The 26,553-nt window shown below is 45.7% G+C and overlaps 1 long non-coding RNA gene across 1 annotated transcript; it reads left to right on the top strand.

Moving 5' to 3' along the window:
- Positions 1-4,184: 4,184 nt before the first annotated feature.
- Positions 4,185-15,413, top strand: LOC148149247 (uncharacterized). Its single transcript, XR_015758241.1, has 3 exons — positions 4,185-4,248; positions 4,435-5,170; positions 14,870-15,413. It is a non-coding gene; the product is annotated as an uncharacterized LOC148149247 (long non-coding RNA).
- Positions 15,414-26,553: the final 11,140 nt, after the last annotated feature.

Below are 26,553 nucleotides of genomic sequence, written 5' to 3'. Positions count from 1 at the left end.
AAAGTGATGGAAGTGAACAGTATATTCAATAGCACAGCCATCAAGAGGGGGAGGGATGAAGGGCAGGAGGTCAGAGAGCACACTGTAGGGGTCTGAAGGCTCTGCTGTCAATAGTGGGATGGAGGAAGCAGCAATGGGCAGGACACCAGAGACAGAAGGTGGAAGGGGGAGGGAGGGAATGTGAGTCTGCAGCAGGACACAGAGTGAGGGAGGAGGGAGGCCATGGAAGCAATTGGCTGGCAGTGAGTCGTGGGTCATTCTGGAACAACACATGGTAAGACAGGGAAGAGACCACTACATACCGGACAAGCTGGCATTTATGGAATGTGGTTCAGGAAGCTGGGAGAGGATATTGGAATCATAGAGTTAGGAGGTGGGACAAGCAGAAATTAGGGTTTCTGTGCAGAGACAAACAATGTGATTGAGATTGAAATAAGAGACATATGTGGTGGACACAATGTTGGTTTTGCAGCTCAGATACTGGACAATCCAATGGGAAGGAGGCCCATGGTGACTGGTCCTATGGGAAGGTGGCCCATGTATACATCATCATAGAGTCATCGAGGTTTACAGCATGGCATCAGGCCCTTCAGTTCTACTCATCCATGCTGACCAAGTTTCCAAAATTGAACTAGTCCCATTTGCCTGTGTTTGGCCCAATCCTCTCTAAATCCTTCCTATCCATGTTCCTGTAAAAACGTCCTTGAAATGTAGTAATTGTACTCCCCTCTCCCACTTCCTCTGGCACACATACACACCATCCTCTGTGTGAAAAGGTTGTCTCTCCGACCCCTTATAATTCTTTCCTCTCTTGGCTTAAACCTATTCCTTCTGGTACTGGACTCCCCTGCCCTGGGGAAAAGGCTTTAGCTATTCACCTTATTTATGACCCTCATGATTATATAAAGCTCATGATTATTAAGGTCACCCTTCAATCTCCTGCATTCCCTGGAAAACATCTTAGCCTATCCATCCTTGCCTTATGATTCAAACCTTCCAATTAATCTTTATTTTACCCAAACCAGTGTAATAACGTCCCTCCTATAGCAGGGTGAGCAGAAATGTACATAATGTCCAAATGTGGCCTTCCCAATGCCTTGTACAGCTGTAACATGATGTCCCAGCTCCTGTACTCCCTGCTTTGACCAGTGAAGGTGAGCGTGCCAAATACCCTCTTCACCACCCTGTCTGTCTGTGACCCCACTTTCAAGGAACTATGTACCTGTACCCCTCAGTCTCTCTGTTCAATAACACTCCCCATGGCTCTACCATTAATTGTGTAATTCCTGCCCTGGTTTGTCTTACCAAAATGCAACTCCTTCCATTTATCGAAATTAAACTCCACCTGGATTTGTTGACCCACTGGCCCAGTTGATGAAGATGACATTGCACTCTTGGATAACCTTCTTCCCTGTCCACTATTCCATCAATTTTAATGTCAGCCACAAACTTCCTGACCGTTCCTGCTATTTTCTCATCCAAATTGTTCATATAAATGATGAACAATAGTGGGTCCAGGATTGATTCTTGTGGCAGACGGCTGGTCACTGGCCTCCAGTCTGAAGAACAACCCTCTCTCACCAGCCTCTGCCTCCTACCATTAGGCCAATTTTATATCCAATTGGCGAGCTCTCCCTGGATCCTATGTGATATAATCTTACTAAACAGTCTACCAGGGAAACATTGTTTAAGGCCTTGCTAAAGTCCATGTGGACAGAGTGTACTGCTCCACCTTTATCTATCTCCGTGATTACTTCTTCAAAAACTCAGTCATCTACTCATCTCCATCGGAAACTCCAGTGAATAGGAGGCCCATGTTTACTGGTCTCTGTTGGAGGATTCAGTTAGAAGGAGATCCATGTTTACTGGTCTCTGTTGGAGGTTCCAGCAGGAAGGAAGCCCATGTTTACTGGTCGCTATTGGGTATTGGGGTCAGTTCCTTTCTGTTGTAACTGTGTGATAGTTCAACCCTCATCCCAGTGAAACAGCCTGATTCAGAGACTCATCATGAAAGTGGAAGGAAAGGGAAAGGGATTGGAACATGTTGTGAATGGACAGGATGGGTCAGTGGGTCAGAGTCTGTCCTGTCCCTCCAGCTCACACTGATGGCCTGAGGATCTCCTCTCTCTGCTGGGCCTTCATGGAATGAGCTTTGTGTCCAAACCAGTCCCCAGTGAGAATAGGCCAACAGCACAGAATTGCCTTTCTTTTGACAAGAATCTGTCCGTCTTCCTGAGCGAGGCCAAACCCTGGTCAATGTGGGAAATGGGGAGTTACTCCAGGAAAATACATCCTTCTGGGGTAAAGGGTTAATGTGCATTAGTGGTGCAGAGCAGAGGGAGATTTATCCTGCATTCAACTGTCACCACCCAGGACACTGTCAGAAAGAGAGAGAAGCGAGACAGAGAGAGAGCGAGAGGGTTTCTGTGTGTGTGCATGTGTGTGTGTGTGTGTGTGCAAGAGAGAGAGAGATCGGGGATAGAGGGAGGAGCATCTGAGACAGTGTGAGATATGTGAGGGGACCAAGAGAGAGGTAGAGGATGGTAGAAATGGTGAGGTTGAGGGATAGAAAGAGAAACAAGATGTGACTGAGCGGCATGGAGAGAGAGAAAGAGATAGGATGGGTGTGATACCAAGACTGAAGGGAATCAAGAGAGAGAGGATAGGGTTGGGTGTGTGTATGTGTGAGAGAGAGAGAGAGAGAGATATGAGTATGGTTAGAGACAGAATGCCAGAAAGGGAGGGAGAGAGACTGTAGATTGGGATGCAGAGAGGGAGGGAGAGAAAGAGAGGGAGGAATAGAGAGGGGCAGATAACATTTGGATGCTTTCAATTATAGCGAGAGATGGAGCGAGTGATGGAGACAGAGAAAGATGCAGAAATAGAGATTATGAGACGGAGTGAGGAACTGGGAATGAGTTGGAGGGTGTGGCTTTGAGACAGAGAAAGAGAATATGAAAGAGATTAACAGTGGGGGAGAGAGAGAGATAGAGGTAGAGAGAAAGAAGTGTAAGGTGTGAATCAGAAAGGGAGATAGAGAGAGAGAGAGAGAGAGAGAAAGAGAGAGAGAGAGAGAGAAGAGGACAGGTCCTGGTCACCACATTCTGGGAAGGATGTGATTGTACTTGAGAGGGTACGGGGAGATTTCCCAGAATGCTGCCTGAATGTGAGCTTTGAAATAAGATTAGAAAGGTTGGGGTTGTTTTCCTTGGAGCAGTGAAGGCTGAGAGGGGACCTAATAGAGGGGTATAAGATTATTTGGGGCAGTGATAGTGTGGGTAGGAAGGCACTTTTTACATGAGTAAAGGACTCAGTAACCAGGGACCGAGATTGAAGGTAACACAGACATGGACACACAGAAACTCGGAGCTGGAGCAGGCCATTTCGCCCTTTGAGTCTGCTCTGTCACTCAGTATGATCATGGCTGACCCTCTCTCTCAAAGCCATATTCCTGCTTTCTCCCCATTCCCTTCATGCTGTTAAAATGTAAAACAATTATCTCTCTCCTTTTCTTGAATATATTCAGTGGTAGAGAATTCTACAGGTTGACCACCCTCTGAGTGAAGAAATGTTTCCTCATCTCAGTCCTAAATGGTCTATCCTGTATCCCCCTGAGACTGGGTCCCCTGGTTCCAGACTCGCCAACCAGGGGAAACCTCCTCCCTGCCCAGCCCTGTTAGAATTTTATATGTTTCAATCAGATTCCATCTCATCCTTCTGAACTTGAGTGAGTCCAGGCCCAGTCAAATTGGAGAGTGAGAGGGGAATTGAGGAGAAATGTTTTCACCCAGAGGGTGGTGAGAGTCTGGAACTCACTGCCTGAAAGGCTGGTTGAGTCACAAACTCTCGTGACATTGGAGCAGTGTTTAGATATTCCCTTGTGTTGCTGTAACCTCCAGGGTAATGGGCCAAGAGCTGGAGGATGGGATTAGTGTCATCAGATCGCTGTTTAACAGCACAGATACAATGGGCCAAATGGCCTCATTCAGTGCTGTTCACATCAATGACTCTCTGAGACAGTGAGAAAGAGAGAGAGAGAGAAGAGGAAGTGTGAGGGGCTGACGTGGCTCTCTCTGCCTGATGCCATTTACATACTGAGGAATACCCAGTCAGACTCTCACAGGCTACAGCTTTATAAAGCAGAGCCCAGTGAAGGGAGAGTTTATCAGGAACCAGGCACAGGGACAGGAGCACACACCATGATTTCACACATCCAGCTGATCTGGCCCCTGGCATTCTGTGTCGCAGGTACAAATCTCTCTCCTTCCACCTTGAATCTTTAGCTGCTCTCCATTTCACTCCAATTCCACTGACTTGTGATTGAAGGAAAAATGCTGAAACCAGAGGAATGCTCAGTGTCTCCAACAATCTCTCATTTGACAGGCTCTTTCTGTGACAGTTCTGACTTCACTGTGTTTCTCTCTGACCCCTCAGGTATCAGTGGGGACATCACCATGACCCAGTCTCCCCCGGTGCTGTCAGTGGGACTGGGCCACACTGCAACCATCACCTGTACGGCCAGTCAATCTGTTAGCAAGTGGGTTAGCTGGTACCAGCAGCGAGAAGGTCAGAAACCCTCTCTCCTGATCTATCAAGCAACAAATCGATTCACAGGAGTCTCCAATCGATTCACCGGCAAGGGCTCAGGGACCAGTTTCACCCTGACAATCAGCAACGTTCAGAATGAGGATGTCGCTGACTATTACTGTCAGCAGTATAGCAGCTCCCCCTACACAGTATTACAGATCCGTACAAAAACCTCAATAGGCACAGTCCCACTGCCTGTACTGACACATCCAGTTACATATAAATGTAAATGAACAAGCTAACCCATGCTGGATTGTCACTGTCCACGACACACTCCAGTCTCTGTGGTGTCCACCATTTACTGAAGGAAGTTTCCCTCTTACACTCCATCGCCACACGTGAAGAACAGCTGCAAAACTTAACATTGAAAAATACATTTGACAAACCGCCCGAGCCCAGCTGAACACAACCCAGAGAGACAGAGACAGAAAGACACATGAATGAGGGAGAGAGAAAGAGAGTGAGAGGGAGAGTGTGAGAGTGAGTGAGAAAGGGAAGCAAAGAGCAGAGATTTTTGTTCACCGTCTGCACTGGGAGCTCTCACTGTGGCTTACGTTCGGGAAAGGAACCAAGCTCCGACTGAGTAAGTAAACGTCAATCCTCCGTTATTAACCCTGTCAATACTGAAACACACTTTCTAAAACACAAATGCTGAATTGTTGAAGGTATTAGTGAGAAGCTGCAGTGAATGAAATAGTTGATGAAGGAGCACTGTGTCTAACAGGGTGTCCAGCTGTATTTCTTTAGTTCCATTGTCCCTTTAAGCAGCAAGATATAAGTCAATTAGTTTAACTCACCGTGTGGAGGAGCTCTGTCCAGTTGCATCCTGTGGTCCCATTCCTGCAGCATGGAGTGAAATCAGTGAGTAGCCTCCTGCCAGTCTCAGTGTGTCGGACACAGGCAGAGTTTGATGTGAGCTCTGGCTCCCTGTCCCAGTCTCTGATCTCACTGACCTCAGCAGCAGCAGCAGCAGCAGCACAGTGAGACACCGAGCTCCCACCTCCTCCAGCTTTAACTCTGCTCAATCACACAATCACAGAGTTGTTACAGTGCACACGGAGGCCGTTCCATCCATCCTGTCTGGACCGACTCTCCGAATGAGCAATTCACTGAGTGTCATTCTCCTGCCTTCTCCCTGTCACCCTGCATATTGTTCCTTTTCAAATAACAGTCTCATTCCCTTCGGAATGTTTAAATTGAAGCTGCCTCCACCACACTCTCAGGCAGTGCATTCCACACCTTAACCACTCACTGGCTGAAAATGTTTTTCCTCATCTCACTTTTGATTCTCTCACTAATTACTTTAAATCTGTGCCCTCTCCTTCTCAATACTTTCATGAGTGGGAACATTTGTTCCATATTTCCTCTGGCCAGACACCTCCTGATTTTGAATTCCTCAAAAAAATTTCCTCTCAGCCTTCACTTCTCCAAGGCAGACAGTCCAAACTTCTCCAAAGTTTGTTCATAACTGACATTCCTCATCCCTGAACCTTCTATGGGAATTTTTTTACCCCTTCTCCAAAATATTCACATCCTTCATGAATTATTCCCCTTATCTATTCCCGTAGTCCCATTTGCTTGCATTTCGCTAATTTCCCCCATACCGTTCCTGTCCATGTACCTGTTCAAATGACTTTTAAATGTTGTTATCATACTCACCTCTACGACTTCCTCTGGCAGCTCATTCAATACACCCACCACCCTCTATGTGAACGAGATGCACCTCAGGTCCCTTTTGAATCTTTCCCCTCTTGCTTTAAACCTCCTCTGCTGTTTAGTTTTGGACTCCCTTACTCTGGGGAATAAACCTGAGCTAGTCATCTTATCTATGCCCATTATCATTTTATAAACCTCTAAAATGTCACCCAGCAGCCTCTGACCTTCCAAGGGAAATAGCCCAGGCCTAACCAGCCTCTCCTTATAACTCAAACCCTCCAGTCTCGGTGACATCGTTGTCATCCTTTTTACACCCTTTCCAATTTAATGACATCCTTCCAATAGCAGGGTGACTGGGAATGGGCCTGATCAATACCTTGGAGAATCGTAACAACTCCCACACGTAATGCTCTGACCGATAGAAGCAATTGTACCAAATGCTTTCTTCACCACCCTGTCTCCATGTGACACCAGTTTCAATCCTCTATGTGCTTCCACCCCTTGGTCTCCCTGTTTGACAACACTCCCCATGGCCCCACAATTAACTGTGTTAGCCCTGGCCTGGTTTTTGTACCAAAATGTAACACCTCCTTATTATCTCAATGTGTAATGTAAATGTACTCTCAAATAGCCTTCTTCACTGTCCATGAAACTACCAATGTTAGTGTCATCTGCAAACTCACAAACCATGCCTCCTATATTCTCATTCAATTTGTTTCTATAAATGATGAACAATGATGAACCCAGAACCAATCCTTTTGCCACATCGCTGGTCACAGGCTTCCAGTCTGAAAACCATTATCTACCACCACTCTCTGTCTCCAACCATTAAGCCAACTTTGTATCAGTTAGCTTCCCTGGATCCAACTTGATCTAACTTACTAACCAGTTGTCCATGCAGCACCTTGTCAAAAGTCTTGCTAAAGTCCATGTAGACAATGTCTACCACTCTGCCCTCAGCTATCGTCTTGGTCATGTCTTCAAAAAACTCAATCAAATTTGTGAGACATGTTTTCCCACTGGCAAAGTCATGTGGACTATCCTTAATCAATCCTTGTCTTTCCAAATGCATTTAGATCCTGTCTGTCAAAATCCCCTCCAACAACTTACCACTATCAGACTCACCGGTCTATAATTCCCAGGGTATTCCTTGCAGACCTTCCTAAATATCAGCACAAAATTAGCCATGCTCCAGTCTTCCAGCACATCACCCGTGGCTGTTGATAATACAAACGTCTCACCAAGGGGTGTCAAAGTCTCTTCCCAAGCTTCCCACAAAGTACTGGGATGGAGCTGATCAGCTCCTGGGGATTTATCTACCTTTATGAGTTTAAAGAACAGATTACAGCATCTCTTCTTCTGTAATATGGACTCTTCTCAAGACATCAACATTTATTTCCCGAATTTCCTTCACTTCGATGTCCTTCTCAACCATAAATACTGCGGCAAAATATGAGATTGGTAACTCATTCATATTCTGTTTTAAAATAAAATATGAAAATTCTAAGAGTGAGACATTTGGAGGTGATCCATGGGATATGATCCATGGTCATGACTTTACTCTGGATTGTCCTTTGTCCTTTTCCACTGTCTCCCTAATCCTTGTGATACAATTCCCTAAATGTCCTCCCACTGATACTTGATCTACATGGGCCTCCTCATTCCCAAGATCCAGGTCTAGCAGAGTTTCCTTTCTGATTGGAATGCGAACACACGGTTGGAGAAAATTCACCCGAGCACACTCTCACAACTCTGGCCCCTCTCTGCCCTTCACACTGCTCCGATTTCATTCTATATTCTGATAATTAAAGTGACCCAAATGTGTGCTGTGAATTTCTTGCAGATTTCTCCCTCGACATCCTTCCCTCTAGCTGGTGACTGACAGACTGCACTGAACAACCTGATTGCACCTTTTTTGTTCCTTATCTCAAACCAAATCCATTCTGCCCTTGACCCCTCTGGGACATCCTCTTTCTCCAGCTCTGCACCGATCTTAACCAATCCCACACCTTCTTCCCCTTTTCCTATCTTTATTGAACACCTTGTATCCAGGAATATTTAACACCCAGTCCTGTCCTCATTTGAGCCTCATCTGTAAGAGCAACAACACCAGACTTCCACTTGGTAATAAGCGTCTGTAACTCCCCAATCTTACTCCCCATACTCCACGCAGGCCCATACATGCACACAGTCAGTTGGATTTAGAAATTATTACTCTCTCCCTCACTGTGACCCGGCCAAGAAAGTTACTATTCCTTACTTAAGAATATCTATCTCTTCCATGATTCTGTTTTCCTTGGTGTTCCTCCTGGTTCCCACAGCCCCCCTTGCATGTTCATTTAAACCCCCTCCAACAGCACCAGCAAATCACCCCACAAGGAGCTCAGTTCTGTTCAGGAGCAACCCATCTGGTCTATAGAGGTCACATCTCCCACAAAGTCATTCCCAATGTCCCAAGAATCTCAAACGCTCCCTCTTGGATCATCTTTCCAGCCTCAGATACACCCTGCCTTATCCTTCTGTTCCTATCCTCACTTGCATTGGTCACTGGGAGTAGTCCAGAGATTCACAATTTTGAGCTGCTGTTGCTAATTGCCTCCCTAAATTCTGACTGCAGGACCACATCCCCTTTCTCCCTCTGTCACTGGGACCACAACTGCTGCCTGTTCCCCCTCTCCCCTCAGGGTGGGAGACAACACACCATCCTGGAATCCCATCTGCAGCTGCAGAAACACCGACCGATGGCCCTCACTCTCGAATCTCCTCTCACTATCACTCTTCCAGTCTTCCTTGTGCCTCCCTGTACAGCTGAGTCCCCATGGTGCCATGGACTTGGCTCTGGCTGCACTCCCCAGATGAACCATCATTCTCATCAGGATTCCAAACTGAATCCTGGTTGGAGAGTGGGATGCACTCAGGGGATTCCTGTACTAGCGGCATAGTCCTGTTGGACTGTCTGCTGCTCCCCCATTCCCTCTCTCCCTGCATACTCTGAAGCTGCAGAGTGACCACATCTAGAAACGTGCTCTCCACGGAGCTCTCTGCCTCACAGATGCTCCACACTGACACCAGCTGCTGCTCAAGCTCCGAAACCCAGAGCTCCAACTGCTGTCACTGACCACACTTCCTGTATTCATGGTATTCCAGGAGCTGGGAAGCATCCTGAAGTTCCCACATGGAATAGGGTGCACACTCTCACCACTCCCTGGTTATCCCTTGATAAAGTTCTGATGACAAACAGCTCCAGCTGGGCTCAAATCCAGGCCTTTCAGTGTTCCAGGGTTTGGCAGAGTCTGTTCAAAAGACAATATGATAACAGAGCAGAATTAGGCCATTCGGCCCATCAAGACTGCTGTGCCGTTTGGGCATGGCTGATGTGTTTCTCACGAACATTCTCCTGCCTTCTTCCCATTATGTTTGATCGCCTTCCCAATCAGGAACCTATCAATGTCCGTCCGAAACACACTCAATACCTTCACCTCCACAGCATGGGTTCCACAGATTAACCACCCTCTGGCAGAAGAAATTCCTCCTCATCTCAGTCCTAATGGATTATCCCTAAAGTCTGTGGCTGTGCCCTCTGGTCCATGTTTCTCTTACTGGTGGAAACATCTCATCCCCGCCCACTCTATCCAGGCCTCTCAGTATTCTGTAAGTTTCAATGTCATCTCCGCATATCCTTAAGAACTCTATCAAGTACACATCCACAGTCCTCAATCTCTCCTCATCAGACCAGGCTGTCACCCCCAGGGTCATTCTCATAAACCTCCTCTGGATCTCCCCCCAATGCAAGCACATCCCTCCTTAGATACAGGTCCCAAAACTGTTCACAATATTCCAAATGCAGTCTGGCCACAGTCTCATACAACCTCAGTAGTACACACCTGCTCTTGTATTCTAACTCAGTTGAAACGAATGCTAACATTGCATTTGTCTTCCTAATTGCCAACTGAACCTACATATTAACCTTAAGTGAAATCTGAAAGAGGACTCCTAAGTCCCTTTATCTGTCACTTCTTTGCCCATTCTCTGAGCCTTTCCAAGTCCTTCTGCAGCCTCCCTGCTTCCTCAATTCTCCCTGCCCCTCCCCTCATCTTTGTGTCATCAGCTAATTTAGGAACAATGCCCTCAGTTCCTTTTCCCAGATCATTAATATTTAATTAATTGTTACATGAATAGCTGAGGTCCCAACACTGCCCCCTGCTGAACTGCATGAGGCACCAGCTGCCATCCTGCAAAAGACCCATTTATTTCCATTCTCTGTCCATGTCAGTACCAGGCCCCAGTGGGCTCTTATGTTATTTAGCAGCCTCCTGTGTGGCAACTTGTCAAAGGTCTTCTGGAACCCCAACCAGATCATGTCCATTGGCTCTCCTTTGTCTAACTTGCTCATTGATATTATTTCATATAATTCCCAGCTTCTCCTTCTCGAACTGCAGGGTGAATTGTATCACAATATTAGATTACTTTACAGTGTGGAAACAGGCCCTTCGGCCCAACAAGTCCACACCGACCCGCCGAAGCGCAAACCACCCATACCCCTACATTTACCCCTTACCTAACACTACGGACAATTTAACATGGCCAATTCACCTAACCTGCACATATTTGGACTGTGGGAGGAAACCGGAGCACCCGGAGGAAACCCACGCAGACACGGGGAGAATGTGCAAACTCCACACAGTCAGTCGCCTGAGGTGGGAATTGAACCCGGGTCTCTGGCGCTGCGAGGCAGCAGTGCTAACCACTGTGCCACCGTGCTGCCCACAGGGTTCACTCCTCAGGGTTCACTCACCTTCAGCTCCCCAATCAGGGCTGCCTCATTACACATCACCGAATCTGGAATTACCTGTTTCCTAGTGGGTCTACCACAAACTGTTCCAAAAAAAATCATCTCGCAGACATTCCATGAATTCCTTTCCTTGAGATCCATTCCCAACCTGAATTTCCCAGTCCACCTGCATATTGCAGTCCCCATGATTATTGTAATAATCCCTTTCTTACATGCGTTTTCTATCTCCTGATTTATTTTCTGCTCCACATCCCAACTACTGAGAGGAGACTTGTACATAATTCCCATCAAGCCCTTTGCTATTTTGTGGGTCCTTAAGTTGACTCACACAGATTCTATGCTTTCCAACTCCATATTTCCGCTTGCTGTCAATGTAATTTCAGTTCTTCCTGACAGGGTAAACCTGCTCCTCCCACACACACCCCCACCACCCTCACACCTCTACCCATCATTAGAAACATAGAAACATAGAAAATAGCTGCAGGAATAGGCCACTCAGCCCTCTGACTCTGCACCACCGTTCAATATGATCATGGCTGATTACGCAATCTATTATCCCATTCCCACTCCACCCCCATATCCCTTGATTCCACAGGTTCACAACATCGGAATAACAACCCTTAATCTTCGACTGTGACCCCTAGTTTTGGATTTTCCTAATATCAAGAACATTCTTCCAGCATCAAGCCTGTCAAATCCCATCAGGATTTTATATGTTTCTGTGAGATTCCTCTCATTCTTCTAAATCCCAGTGAGTACAAGCCCAGTTGATCCAGTCTTTCCTCATATGTCAGTCCTGCCGTCCCGGGAATCAGTCTGGAGAACCTTCGCTGGACTCCCTCAATAGTAAGAATGTCCTTCCTCAGACGAGGAGACCAAACCTGCACATAATACTCAAGCTGAGGCCTTAATTCTGCAAGACATCCTTACTCCAATACACAAATCGTCTCATGGTGAAGGCCAGCATGCCATTAGCTTTCCTCACTTCCTGCTGCACCTGCATGCCCCCTTTCAGTTAATGTTCCAACATGACACCCAACTCTCATTGCACCTCACTCTTTCCTAAACTTTCACCATTCACTAATAATCTGACCTCCTGTTTTTCCACCAAAGTGGATAATCTCACATTTACCCAAGTTATATTGCTTTTGCCAAGTATTTGTCCACTCAGCCAGCCTGTCCAAGTCACTCTGCAGCCTCTTAGCATCCTCCGCACAGCACACATTGCCACCCAGCTTCGTGTCATCTGCAAGTTTGGAGGGATTGCATTCAATTCCTTTGTCCATATCATTTATGTATATTGTGAACAGCTGGGGTCCCAGCACTGAACCCTGCGGTACCCCACTCATCACTGCCTGCCACTCTGAAAGGGACCCATTTATTCCAACTCTCTGCTTTCTATCTGCCAACGAGTTCTCTCTCCATGTCAATACATTACCTCCAATACCATGAGGTTTAATTTTGCTCACTAATCTCTTGTATGGGACCTTGTCAAAAGCCTTTTGAAAGTCCAGAACACAACATCCACTGGGTCCTGAGGGAGGGTCACTCAATCTGAAATGTTAACTTCGATTGCTGTCCACAGATTCTGCCAGACCTGCTGAACTGTTTCGTCAATTTTTGTTGTCCACTGATTCAGCCTTGTCCATTCTCCACTGATCACATCCTCAAAACCTTCCAGAAGATGTGTCAGGCCTGATTTCCCTTTAGTAAATCCATGCTGACTTGGACCAATCCTGTCACTGCTTTCCAAATGCTCGGTAACAGTATCTTTAATAACTGACTCCAGCATTTTCCTCATGTATAATTCCTCATTTTCACTCTCCCTCCTTTTATTAAAAAGTGGGGTTACACTGGATACTGTCCAGTCCACTGGAACTCTGTCAGAGTCGACAGAATGTTGGAAAATGATCAACAATGTGTCCACTATTTCTACACCCACTTTCTGAAATACTCTGATGAGTTGCTGGCCCCTGGGGACTTACCAAGTTTTGATACCATTAATCTCCCCAAAACCATTTCCTGACTAACAAGGATTACCTTCAGTTCCTCCTTCACACTTGACCCTCTATCCCCCTGCATTTCCTTTCAATAGGATGTGCATCCCTGGATATTTAGTTCCCAGCCCTGATCCCCTTGCAGCCACGTCCCTGCACTACAGGCTCATTTACCTTGTTTCATATACTCGATGCATCGAAGTACAACACCCTCAGTCATGCACTGACTGCCTCCTTCTCATAGTTATCTCCTTTAGAAATCACAGAATTCCTACAGTGTGGAAGCAGGCCATTCAGCCCAGACTGACCCTCCAAAAAGCATCCCACCCACCCTACAATTCCCATGGATAATCCTCCTAACCTACACTTCTTTGTGACAATGGGAGGAAACCCAAGTGGACACGTGGAGAATGTGTCAATCCCACACAGACAGTCAGTTGGAATTGAGTCTGTGTCTCCGGAGCTGTGAGACAGCAGTGCTAACCACTGATCCACCATTCCACCCTACGGTGCCTCAAGTTCGATTCTTGATCCTTTCCGTACTCTCAATCCTATTACTTGGTCTGGATACTTTAAGAACTTCTCCTGAGTCCCTACCTTCTTTAATTAGTTTAAACTCCTCGCAAACTTGATTTCCCTTGGTTTATGTGGTACCATTTTGTCTACATTATTCCGAATGCTTCATGTGTTAAGAGACAAAACCTTTAAGCTTGTTCTATATTGAGCTTCCCTGCACTTTTAAGTTTCCTCAGTACAATATGACATTCACAATACTCTGTCCCTTTCCTTTTTATTTTCTAGTAACAATCAATTCCATCACTAACCAGTATTCCTCACTTCTCCTTTAACTTTCATTTCCTCATTTTCCATCCACTTTCTCTTTGAATCATATTCAGGCTGATACTTATTCCTGAACAAACATCATTCAAAAATGTTCCTTGGTTCATTGTTGCTTGTGGGATCTTGTGTACAATCTGGCTTGCATATTTCCTACATTACAACAGTGACCCCATTTCAAACAAGTCCCACATGGTCCGCAAATGTCTTTGGGACAGCATGGATCTTTCTTTTCATTGGATGAACTGGGAGTCTTTCAGATGTGAAAGATGCTGTTCCAATATTGCACAGTTCTCCTCCTGAACTACAGTTACTGCTATGTATGTCCCTCTCTTTTGTGAAAACAGACCAAAAGTTTTCATGAGGAACCATTGCTCCATCTTCCACCACTGCACGCAGGTTCCCTGCCTGCTCTCGAATGGGCCTCATACATTCCTTCATTCTCTTGTTCTTTCTGTGATTATAAAACATCACTGGGATTTCCCTGACTTCATTTGGACACATTTCATCCTGTCAGCTCTTTGCTTTCCTCAGGTCCTGGTAAATTTCACCCTTGCATTTTGTCTTTCAGCCCACTTTGACCCAATCCCTGCCCAGTTTAGTAAAATGGATTTGTTCCCAAATGAAAACTTTTACACTTGCCCCATGGTTCTCCATTTCCATCCCTCCTCTCAATCTCACTGAGTTCCGATCACTGTCACTGAAATGCTCCCCCATTGATAGCCCTTCCAGCTGCCCACATTCATTCCCTAAAGAATGATCCAAAACTGCCCCTTCTTTTTCACCATCACCCTCTCAGGAGCAATTAGGGATGGGCAATAAATGCTCGCCCTGTCAGTGACAGTCACATCCCAAGAAGCAATTTTAAAAGGCCCTGTCCTTTTATGGGGTCTGTTAGGTATTGAATACAAATGTTCAAATGGATTGTTTTGCCAGTGAATGTTCAGAGTTGAAATCCCTTTGAATGGCAGGGATTAAAATTGTTTGTCTTGTCTTTCAGGCCGTGAAAATTCTCAGCCCAAGCTGACCCTGCTGCCCCCCTCCCCAGAGCAGGTCAATGCCAAGGGCACTGCCACCCTGGTGTGCCTTGCCAATCACTTCTATCCCGATGAGCTGGGGGTGCAGTGGAAGAAGGACGGTGCAGTCATTTCGGACGGGGTTCAGACCAGCAACTACCTGCAAGCTTCGGACAGCACCTACAGTGTCAGCAGCCTGCTGACCCTCTCTGGGTCTGACTGGGAGTCCAACGCTCGCTTCTCCTGTGCCCTCACCCACGTGACCCTCCCCTCTCCCCTCAGCAAGAGCATCAGGAGATCAGAATGTGTGTAGAGTGTTCAAGACAGTCCACAGAGGAGACACAACTTTAAATAGAACAGGGCTGAGCTGGCAGGACAAAGGTCATGGTCAGCACTGAATTTCAACTCTCTTCCTTCTTGGGATTGGCTCGGTGACATTTCTGAGGTTCAAGGGTTAAGGCAGGTCATTGGGATCATCAAAAGGAAGCTTTACTCTGTATGAAACCCCGTGCTGACCCTGTCCTGGGAGTGTTTATTGGGGATAGTGATGACTTGTGATGCCAAGTAAAACCTCTCGAAGATGCTGAAAACTGTCAGCTGTACAAAACAATGTGAACCTCTGAAATCTCTGCTTCAGTAAACCAGATCTCCTTCCTGCTTAGCCGCCAGTTCGAATTTAAGCTTCTGTCACTACTTAAAGGGACAGGATTCTTATGTCATTGAGAAAATCTCCACAAGTTTTTCCTCAAGCTCCATTGTGGCTGTGAATTTGTGCAGCTTCCTCTGTCTGGGCTGTTAATTGAAGTCTGTTTTCTGTCAATGTAAATCTGGAAAAAGGAATAAAGATCAAGAAGATTCAGTCTCTGTCTCGTGTGTGCTTTGGAAATGGCCAGAGCTACTGGGAGCCCTGCATTGATGAATATGATCAGCAGCATCTTGTTACTCAGAATAACAATTTCACAGGTTTTGGGAAATAAATATTACTTAAATTAGACTTGGGTTTTCTTTACTCTTAAAGTGCGATGCATTGGTCCCGTGTGTCCCTGGAGTAAGATTGAGAATGTTAAATCTGGGGAGTCTGGGAGTCACGGCTGGGGAAGGCAGTCAATGATAAACTGGTTCCACCTTCTGCTGTCATATTCTGTAACCTCTGGGCCATCTCAGTGAGAGACATCCAGGGCTCAGGATGGATTCCAGAGCAGCTCAATGACCTGACTGTTGTGTTCCTTAGTCCACATGTGACTCCAATAATCTCAATCGAGGACTTTCGTATCAGTGGGAATCAATGGGGCTGAAATCTTATCCAAACAGACCCTCACACAGCGGGGAGGCTGCTGGTGGCTCAGAAACCCCTTGGATTCAGTCCCAGAGTCCACTGTGGCTCTTTCATTCAAACAGCATTAACACACTGACACCACATTCAGAGGGCAATCCTGAGATGGGGCAAGATTGGTTCTTGATTGTGGGGAAATGGGGGCTGGGTGTGAAATGTCCAGTCTGAAGCTGGTGGGGGTACTTTATAATGAAGAATAGAAACTGATGTCAGAATAAAGTCAGGTGTTGATGGGAGTGAGGAATATCTCAGTGATCTGTCTCCAGAATCCACACACTACACACATCCTTCTGTCAGACCCTGAAGGCAGAGAAACTGCTCCTTGACACCCTATATTTCTCTATCTTTCCCAGAAAAGGTGAAGTATTCTCTGCCTCAGTGATTCCCTGGGACAGGACTTTTTAAAAAGGGCTGTGGGAAGGGAAATGTTGCCTCTCAATGACAAAGCCAATGGAAGGATGTGGAACTGGCTCTGTGAAATGTTAGGGCACAGAGAATGACACCAGAAACAATTCAATGTTGTCACTCTCTCCTTTGCAATTGCTAAACTGGTAACAATTACTTTTTGCTCACAATTTGCTCTCTCGAATTTGATCCACGTGACTTTCTTACTTTGCTTTTTTTGACTTCAGTCTGTGGGTAGTTCCATCAAAACCCAATCTCCTCACACTCATCCTGGCCCCTGAAGAGATTAGAGACAAACTGCAAATGCTGGAATCCAAGGTTGACAAACAGGAGGCTGGGAGAACACAGCAAGCCCAGGCAGCATCAGGAGGAAGAGAAGTTAACGTTTTGGGTGTAAACCTTCTTCAGGAAGTGGGATGGATGGGTGTTGGGGGAGCTGCAGATAAAGGGAGTGGCCGGGGCAGGGTGGTTAGGTGGGGATAGGTGGAGACAGGACGAGGGTAGGACATGGTTGGTCGAAGGGAGGGATAATTCTGGATTCATCTCTCCCATCGACCAATCAGGTCATACTCTCTATCTTTCTCAACCTATCCCCACCTCACCACCTCGCTCCCACCCACCCCTTTATCTACAACTCCCCTGACACCTACACCACCCCCCCCCCCCCCCCCCACTTCCTGAAGAAGGGTTACACCTGAAACGTCAACCTCTGAAGAGATTAGACAAGGTTATTTCATGGAATCAAACCATCGAGCCCATCAATCCTGAAAACGGATTCCAACATTGAAGTCCCATTTGCTGGTTGCAAATGTAAAGTCTCTTTCAGGCTGAAAGAAGGAAGCTTTCAATTGAGAAATGAGTGAGCTTAACCCAGATCCTGAACAACAGCACTTCAGAATGGAGTGATATAAATCAGAAGCAATATAAATACAGGGCAGCTTGTATACTGCAGCTCGCACTAAGTGCAGCCAGCATAGAGGGGAATGCTGGGAAGTTTGATCAGTGTGGGAGTTTGGTGAACTCAGGGAACGAGTCCACCTTTGCTTTTCCAAAGTGATTTGGAACGGTCACTTCAGCTGCTGGGAGCCTGCACATGCACTTGGTTTGAATGAAACAAAATGGTAAACAAGAAAATAGGAATCTGGGAATTGTTTAGTTAGAGAGACTGTATAAACAGACTGCTTCAGGACATGTCCATTAGGGAAGGTTAATAAATGCAAGTACTGAAACTTCAAAACAGAGACTGAAGACAATTACTAGACCAATGAAGGAATGGATATTTTTCAGTTGTAAGTAAGATCAACATTTCTTTATTGCATTGAAATGATTCAGGGTAAATACATCTGCAGTGACTGTATAAAACAATAGGAAATCCCATTCAGGGAGTTTGGAATGAAGGCTGAATTGAAAAAGCAGTGATATATCAGGGAGTGCCGGAGATACCTGGAGACTTAGTTCCAGAAGGAAGTTATAGGCCTCAGGACTGCACAGTTCAATTCCATGTGTTGTAAGGGGCAGGAGGGTACGACACACGAGGGAGGCAGATAGGGAGTTGGAGAATACTGTGGGACAGGAAAACCCCTCACTCTTCTAAACCCCAGTGAGAACAAGGCCAGCTTTTCCAATCTTTCCTCATCACACAGCCCACTCATTCCAGCGATCAATCGGGTAAAACCCCTCTGAATCACCTCCAATGCATTTATATTCTTCCTTCAATAAGGAGACCAAAACTACAGTATTTGAGATGTAATCACACCAATGTCCAGGAATAACTGAGACATCACTGTCTCACTTTCTGGTCCCGAATCACGCCTACTCTTAATTTTCCCAGCGTTTTTACTGTCCATCTTTAATTGTCCTGGACAAGATGGTGCTGAGCTGCCTTCTTCAACCGCTGCAATCTGTGTGCTGTAGGTAGACTCATAATGTCCTTAGGAAGGGAATTCCAGAATTCTGACCCAGTGACGATGTTTCCAAGTCAAACTGGTGAAGGCTTGGAGAGGAACTTGCTGGGGTGATGCTGCCCTTGTCCTTCTTGATTCAAGTAATCATGGGTTCAGAAGGTGTTGTCTCAGGACCTTTGGTGAATTTCTGCAAAGCATCTTGTAGATAGTACACACAAATGTTACTGAATGTTGGTGTGGAGGGAATGGATATGTGTGGAAGTGGTGCCAAACAAGCGGGCTAAAATTTGATAAACAAAATTTAAATAAAATAATATAAAACAACCTAAAATGAAATAAAATAAAATGTTGCTGCTTTTTTGATAAAACATCACTGAACCCCATATATTAACTTCTCCCTTTTACATGATAATGAGGAAAGAACTCTTGTTGGTGCAGTTTGTTTTCATCATCTCAGAATATTCAAAGCTGTGAGCACAGAGCAGTCACGTTCCCAGACAAGATGGTGAGGTCCTGCAGGCAGGAAATGAATGACGAGACAAATCTGTTCTGTTGGCACTCGTTCAATAGTGAGCAGGATATCCGAGGGAATCTCTTCAGAATGGTATCTTGTCGAGCCCCCAGAGGTGGGGGTGGGGGTGGTCAGGGTGTGGTGGTGGTGGAGCGTCAAATGATGGAGCCAGAGACTGTGCAACTTTCAGCAGTGCACCTCGGTCTCAGTCTGGATTCTGTGCTCTCATTTCTGAGGTGGCTTTCAATCAGATGACCATTTTGATGATGAGGCAGGAGCATTGCCCATGGAGCCATGGTCAATAACAATGTAAACTGTGTGGCTCTGAAAGCCTGAGTCTGCATCTCAGCTCGGGAGGATATCAGTTCATTCATCAAATCTGTTTCTGCCCCTCTGCAGGCTGACCAGGCTGCCAGTGCCTTCCCAACACTCCCACATTTCCTCTTGTGTCACAGTTCGTTCTCCTGAGGGATAGTTGTGCTTGGAGTCGAGAAGTGTGGGGCTGGAAAAGCACAGCAGGTCAGGCAGTTGTGCTCAGGCCGAGGACATGACCTTGTCCCTCTGTCAGATCCTCTTCGAGAAACTCATGGATCACCACCGCCCTCTGCAGGACAGAGGGGAATGGCAACAAGCAAGGATGGAGACGCTTGTTGCCTCAAGTGCCTCAAGTGCTGTTCTCTGCAGTTTGGGGGCACGCTTTGATAGCCGTTTGTTAGATCTTTGAGTATAATTCATTTTTTGCTGATCCCAGTGATAATCCAAAGGACACTCCACCTTTCAGTCTGACAAACCAGGGTCACCCATGTCATGGCTCTGTTTCTGGCCGAGGCTGCAGTCTTTCAAAGAGATGAATTCACGCCTCACCAGTTTGTTCATTTGAATTGTATGCCATTTATTTTGATTTCTCCTGGGATGGGGTGAGCGTTGACGTGTCGGTTATTTGTTGCCCTTCCCTAATTGTCCTGGAGATGGCGGTGGTGAGCTATGTAATATCTGGGAAGCAACTGTCAGGTCATTCCCACTGGAATCGACTGGAATGAATGTGGGTTTATTCTTGGCTAATGGAAGGAGCCGTTACCCATAATCCTCAGCTGCTGTGCAAGTACTCTATAGAAGGCATTTGTATCTCTGCCTGAAAAATACAAAGTCAGAAGTCACACAAAAGCAGGTTCTAGCCAACAAGTTCATTTTAAATCACAAGCTTCCGAAACGCTGCTCCTTCATCAGATGCTCCACCATCGACATCCCCACATTACTGAACAGTACAAATAAACTGGGGCTTTGAGAGGATCTAACCGGCTCCATCTGGAGAATCGGGGGAGAGAGAGAGAAAAAGAGAGAACAGCTTTCGGACCAGGATACTTATCGCATCGCAATGAAAATGCCCTGCATGCTATGATATATCCAAACGGAGTATTTTGGTGTGATTTTTGATTATCTCCAGATTGTGCTTTTTTCATTCTATGATACACGTGGACTATGTCAGTATTGGGTATCACAAAGCATGTTTGGTATCACAAAGCATGTTTCCTCCATTGAACACTTTCCAACACACTCTCTCCATCTTGCTTTAAGCCTTTTTGACTCTTGGACATTCCCCCCTACACTCTCACTCCGTCCCGGTCCCAGAGGAATTGATGGCCTGAGTTCATGACCCCGCAATGTGTGAAGATTGGTGTGAAGTGAGGCCAGTGTGTTGGAGCTTGGGCCCCTGCCTCAGGCCCAGGTGCAGGGGCCTGTTCATCAATCTGCACATTGTCCTTTTTCTCTTTCTGAATGAACTGGGTCAAGTTGCAGTAACGAGCTGGCAACAAGGTGTCTTGTCTAAAATGTTCCCAGCACTGGATACAGAACTGGCTTAGTCACAGGAGACAGAGGGCAGTGATGGAAGGATAGTTTTCAGAAGAGAGGGTGGAGACTCATGATGTTCCACAGGGTTCAATGGTGGTCTACATAGATGAATTGCAGGAGGGCATAGCTGGTCTAATTAGTAAGTTTACAGTTAATACAAAGATTGGTAGAGTTGTGGAGAATGGGAAGGTTTGTCACAGGATACTGCAGTATATCGATCAGTTGGCTGCGAGGACAGAAAAATGGCAGATGTAGCTTAATCCAGACAAATGTGAGGTGATGCATTTTGAAAGGTGATGTACAGGTGGGAATTATACCGTGAATGGCAGAATCCTCTGGAGTATTGATATGCAGAGAAATCTGGGTGTGCATGTTCACAGATCACAGGTGGCAGCACAGGGAAGTAAGGCAGTAAAAAAGGCTGATGGCCTGCTTGCCTTCATTGGAAGGGACACTGAGTATAAGGATTGACAAGTTATTCTGTAGTTTTATCGAACATTAGTTAGGCCACACTTGGAATATTGCATGCAGTTCCTGTCAGCACACTACCAGAAGGATGTGGGTATTTTGAAGATGGTGCAGAAAATGTTTACCAGGGTATTGTCTGGTATGGGGGATTGTAGTGCTGAAGAAAAGTTGGATAGACTGTTTTTTTTTCATTGGAATACGGGAAAATGAGGTGTGTCCTGATAGAAGATGACAGAGTTGTGAACGGCATTGGTAGCATGGAAAATATGAGGATTTTTTCAGGGTGTATGAGTCACTTACTCAGGGACAGAGGTTCAAGGGGCGGGGGAATTTAAAAGAGATGTGTGAGGGAAGTATTTTACACAAAGGGAGTTGAGTATCTGGAGCACACTGCCAGAGGAGGGGGTGGAAGCAGACACAATAGAAGTATTCAAGAAATACTTGCACTAATGTATGAATAAGAAGGGAATAGAGGGATATGAATCCTGTAGGTGAAGGCAGTTTCAGTATGGAAGGGCAAAAATGTGCCAGGACAGGCTTGGAGGGCCGAAGGGCCTGTTCCTGTGCTGTATTGTTCCTTGTTCTTTGGTCCCTGCTGTTGAATTGGATTCTCGGGAGCCAGCTCCGTATGAAGAGCCTGTTCTCATTCTTTTGTTGGAGTTCATGGGGCAGCTGCTGCTTCCTTGCTACGTCACTGATCAAACCAACAATGTGGGAAGCCTCTTGATATTTTAAATACACTGTCTGCAGGAAAATGTTTGGCCGAAGTTTTAATGTTATTTAATAAGATAATGACGTCAATACACCAGTGTTGTTTACGGCTCGGAACATTTACCATCATGATCCAAGATTTAAATGCACCATCTCTCACTCGTGATAATACAGTTTTCAATGTTTCTCTCCCCTGACGTGGTATGAAGAGGTTTGCAAAAGTGTTTTGATGAGGACAGTGCATCTTCAACACCATGTGACGGAGTGGGTGTCTGGCTGAATTCTCGCTTGTTTTAAATGTGTCAGTGTTACTTTCCCCACTCTCTGGGGGATGTTGCTGTCACTATCCTCACCCCACCCTTCACTCTCGGGGTGATACCATTTTTAGCATCCTTTCTGTCTGAGAATGTCATTGTTCTTGTCCCTCCCTCTCTCAGGGACGGGCTGGGTGTTTCACATCCGCCTGGTTTGTCAGTTCCATTTACTCTCTTGTGAAATGGGTAATCCCTGTTTTACTCTGGTAAAAGTGAGTTAAACGCTGGCACAGTTCACCCTTCATCTCCATCATATCTCAGGGCCTAAGGTTGGTCAGTACTGTCTGGCACCAGATCAATCAAACCACTTCCCACAGTTTTCCCTCGTTCCTATCTTTACTGGACACCTTGTATCCAGGTATACCCAATCCCGGATCTCTGTTAGAGCCACAAGATCAGATTTCCACTTGACAATCTGCATCTGTAAACCCCCAATACTGTATTATTAACCCATTTCAGTCTGTATCCCATCAATCAGGGTCCCTAATATGCAAAGGCTGTATTTAAATAATCTCAGTGACTGTGGAGACCTGGTGAGGTTGGGAACAATCAGCAGGATCAGTCACATCATTTGCATTATGCACAGGGCTCAGGACTCCAGGGGGCCCATTGTGCTCGGGTCTGGGACTGAGGAGCAAGAGCAGGGCCTGTAATCTCTGGTCTCTGTCCCTGATTTGTGGGTCCTCTCTGATGGAGACCATTGTGAAAGCCATAGTCAACATCGCCATCTGCTGACCTGGAGAAGCAAGAACATGCAGTGCTTGTGGGAATAACCTGAATGTGATCAGAGGACAAGGTCAAAAATCATACGACACCAGGTTATAGTCCAACAGGTTTATTAGAAAATACAATCTTTCGGAGCCTTGCCCCTTCTTTCAGGTGCTCAGAGGAGCAAACAAGGTGAATTTAATCAACAGAGAAAACAAACTCTGCTGTTCATTTCCTTCTCGGTTGACTCAGTTCTCCTAAATGACATGAACAAGAGAAAAGGCAAGAATAAAGAATATAAGGACACCACACCAGTGACCTCCGAGTATGTGAAAAATACTTGGTGAGAATATTTTCCTGCTTTTTCAATGTTTAGTATCAATTCAAAGCAGAAAGAGTCTTTCTCTCTCCTTCCCTCCTTGAAACGTTTACTGAGATGATCAAACACAGCAACAGGTCATGTGATGGGTTGAGGGAATTGTCTAATGATTGAGGGAGGGGACAGGGTCAGGATTCCCTGGAATTTAGAAGGTTGGGAGGAGATTTCACTGAAACATTTTAAATTCTCCAGGGCCCTGACAGGGTAGATTTTGGAAGGATGTGCCCCTACCTGGGTTTGGAGATGCCGGGGTTGGACTGGGGTGTACAAATTTACAAATCACACAACACCAGGTTATAGTCCAACAGGTTTAATTGGAAGCACTAGCTTTCGGAGTGCCGCTCCTTCCTCAGGTGAAGGTTGATGAAGGAGCAGCGCTCCAAAAGCTAGTGCTTCCAATTAAACCTGTTGGACTATAACCTGGTGTCGTGTGATTTTTAACTTTGTCCCCCCTACCTGGGGATTCTAAAGCAGAGTCGCAGTCTGGGAATAAGGGATTAGTAATTTAGATCAAAGATGAGGAATGGGTGGCACAGTGACTAGCACCACTGTCTTACAGCACCAGGGAGCTGGCTTCCATTCCACCCTGAGGTGATTTTCTTTGTGGAGTTTGCATATTCTCCCCATGTCTGAGTGGGTTTCCTCCAGGTGCGCTAGTCTCCATTCTCAGTCCAAGGATGTGCAGGTTAGGTGAACTGGCCATGGGAAGTGTAGGGTTACAGCAATAGGAGAGGGGTGTGGTTCTGGGTGGAATGCTGCTTGGACTTGTTGGCCTTCTTCCACACCTTAGGAATTCTATTTATCCTATCCATGCCCCTCATAATTTTGTAAACATCTATAAGGCCTCCTCTCAGGCTCCGATGCTCCAGAGAAAACAGCCCCAGCCTGTTCAGCCTCTCCCTATAGCACAAATCCTCCAACCCTGGCAACATCCTTGTAAATCTTTTCTGAACCCTTTCAAGTTTCCCAATTCCAGTACTCAATACTCTGACCGATAAATGAAAGCATACCAAACACCTTCTCTTTCCTTTCTCCCTGCGACTCTACTTTCAAGGAGCTATGGACCTGCCCTCCAAGGTCTTTTTGTTCAGCAATATTCCCTAGAGCCTTACCATTAAGTGTATAAGTCCTGCTAAGATTTGCTTTCCCAAAATGCAGCATCTCGCATTTATCTGAATTAAACTCCATCTGCCACTTCTCAGCCCATTGGCCCATCTGATCAAGATCCTGTTGTAATCTGAGGTAACCTTCTGCGTTGTCCACCACACCTCCAATTTTGGTGTCGTCTGCAAACTTACTAACTGTACCTCTTATGCTCATATCCAAATCATTTATATAAATTACGAAAGTGGACCCAGCACTGATCCTTATGACACTCCACTGGTCACAGACTTCCACTCTGAAAAGCATCCCTTCACCACCACCCTCTGTCTTCTAGCTTTGAGCCAGTTCTATATCCAAATGGCTAGTTGTCATGTGAAATCTAACTTTGCTAACCAGTCTCCCATGGGGAACCTTGTTGAATGCCTTACTGAAGTCCATATAGGTCACATCTACCGCTCTGCCCTCATCAATCCTCTTTGTTACTTCTTCAAAAAACTAAATCGTGTTTGTGAGACATGATTTCCCACGCACAAAGCCATGTTGACTATCACTAATCAGTCCTTGCCTTTCCAAATACAGATACCTCCTGTCCCTCAGGATTTCCTCCAACAACTTGTCCACCATCGACGTCAGGCTCACTGGTCTATAGTTCCCTGGTTTATCCTTACCAGCTTTCTTAAAAAGTGGCACCACGTTAGCCAGTCGCTAGTCTCCAGTCTTCCAGCACCTCACCTGTGACTATCGATGATACAAATATCTCAGCAAGAGGCCCAGCAATTACTTCCTTAGCTTCCCACAAAGTTCGAGGGTACACCTGATCAGGTCCCGGGGATCTATTCACCTTTATGCGTTTCAAGACATCCAGCACTTCCTCCTCTGTAATATGGACATTTCACAAGATGTCACCATTTATTTCCCTACATTCTATACCTTCCATATCCTTTTCCACAGTAAATACTGATGCAAAATAGTTTCTCCCCCATCTCCTGCAGCTCCACACAAAGGCTGCCTTGCTGATCTTTGAAGGGCCCTATTCTCTCCCTAGTTACCTTTTTGTCCTTGATGTATTTGTAAAATTTCTTTGGATTCTCCTTAATTCTATTTGCCAAAGCTATCTCATGTCCCTTTTTTACCCTCCCGATTTCCCTCTTAAGTATATTCCTACTGCCTTTTCCTCTTCTCATGATTCCCTCGATCTATCCTGTCTATACCTGACATATGCTTCCTTCTTTTCCTTAATCAAACACTCAATATCTTAAGTCATCCAGCATTTCCTATACCTACCAGCCTTTCCTTTCACCCTCATAGGAATATGATTTCTCTGGATTCTCGTTATCTCATTTCTGAAGGCTTCCCATTTTCCAGTCGTTCCTTTACCTGCGAACATCTGTATCCAATCAGCTTTTGAAAGTTCTTGCCTAATACCATCAAAATTGGCCTTTCTGCAGTTTAGAACTTCATCTTTTAGATCTAGTCTATACTTTTCCATCACTATTTTAAAACTAATAGAATTATGGTTGCTGGCCCAAAATGCTCCCCCATTGACACCTCAGTCACCTGCCCTGCCTTCTTTCCCAAGAGTACGTCAAGGTTTTCACCTTCTCTACTGGGTACATCCACGTACTGAATCAGAAAGTTTTCTTGTACACACTTAACAACTTCCTCTCCATCTAAACCCTTAACATGATGGCAGTCCCAGTCTATGTTGGAAAGTTAAAATCCCCTACCATAACCATCCTATTATTCTTACAGATAGCTGAAATCTCCTTACAAATTTGATTCTCAATTACCCTTTGACTATCAGAGGGTATTGTTTGCAATACAATCCGAAAAAAGTCATAATCCCTTTCTTATTTCTCAGTTCCACCCAAATAACTTCCCTGGATGTATTTCCAAGAATATCCTCCCTCAGTACAGCTGTAATGCTATCCCTTATCAAATATGCCACTCCCCCTCCTCCTCTCTTGCCTCCCTTTCTAT

Source organism: Chiloscyllium plagiosum, unplaced genomic scaffold (assembly GCF_037043375.1).
Source record: "Chiloscyllium plagiosum isolate Xiang-an unplaced genomic scaffold, Cpla_swu_hap1 HiC_scaffold_9, whole genome shotgun sequence".
Classification (NCBI taxonomy): domain Eukaryota; kingdom Metazoa; phylum Chordata; class Chondrichthyes; order Orectolobiformes; family Hemiscylliidae; genus Chiloscyllium; species Chiloscyllium plagiosum.
This window is presented reverse-complemented; position numbering and strand designations above follow the sequence as displayed.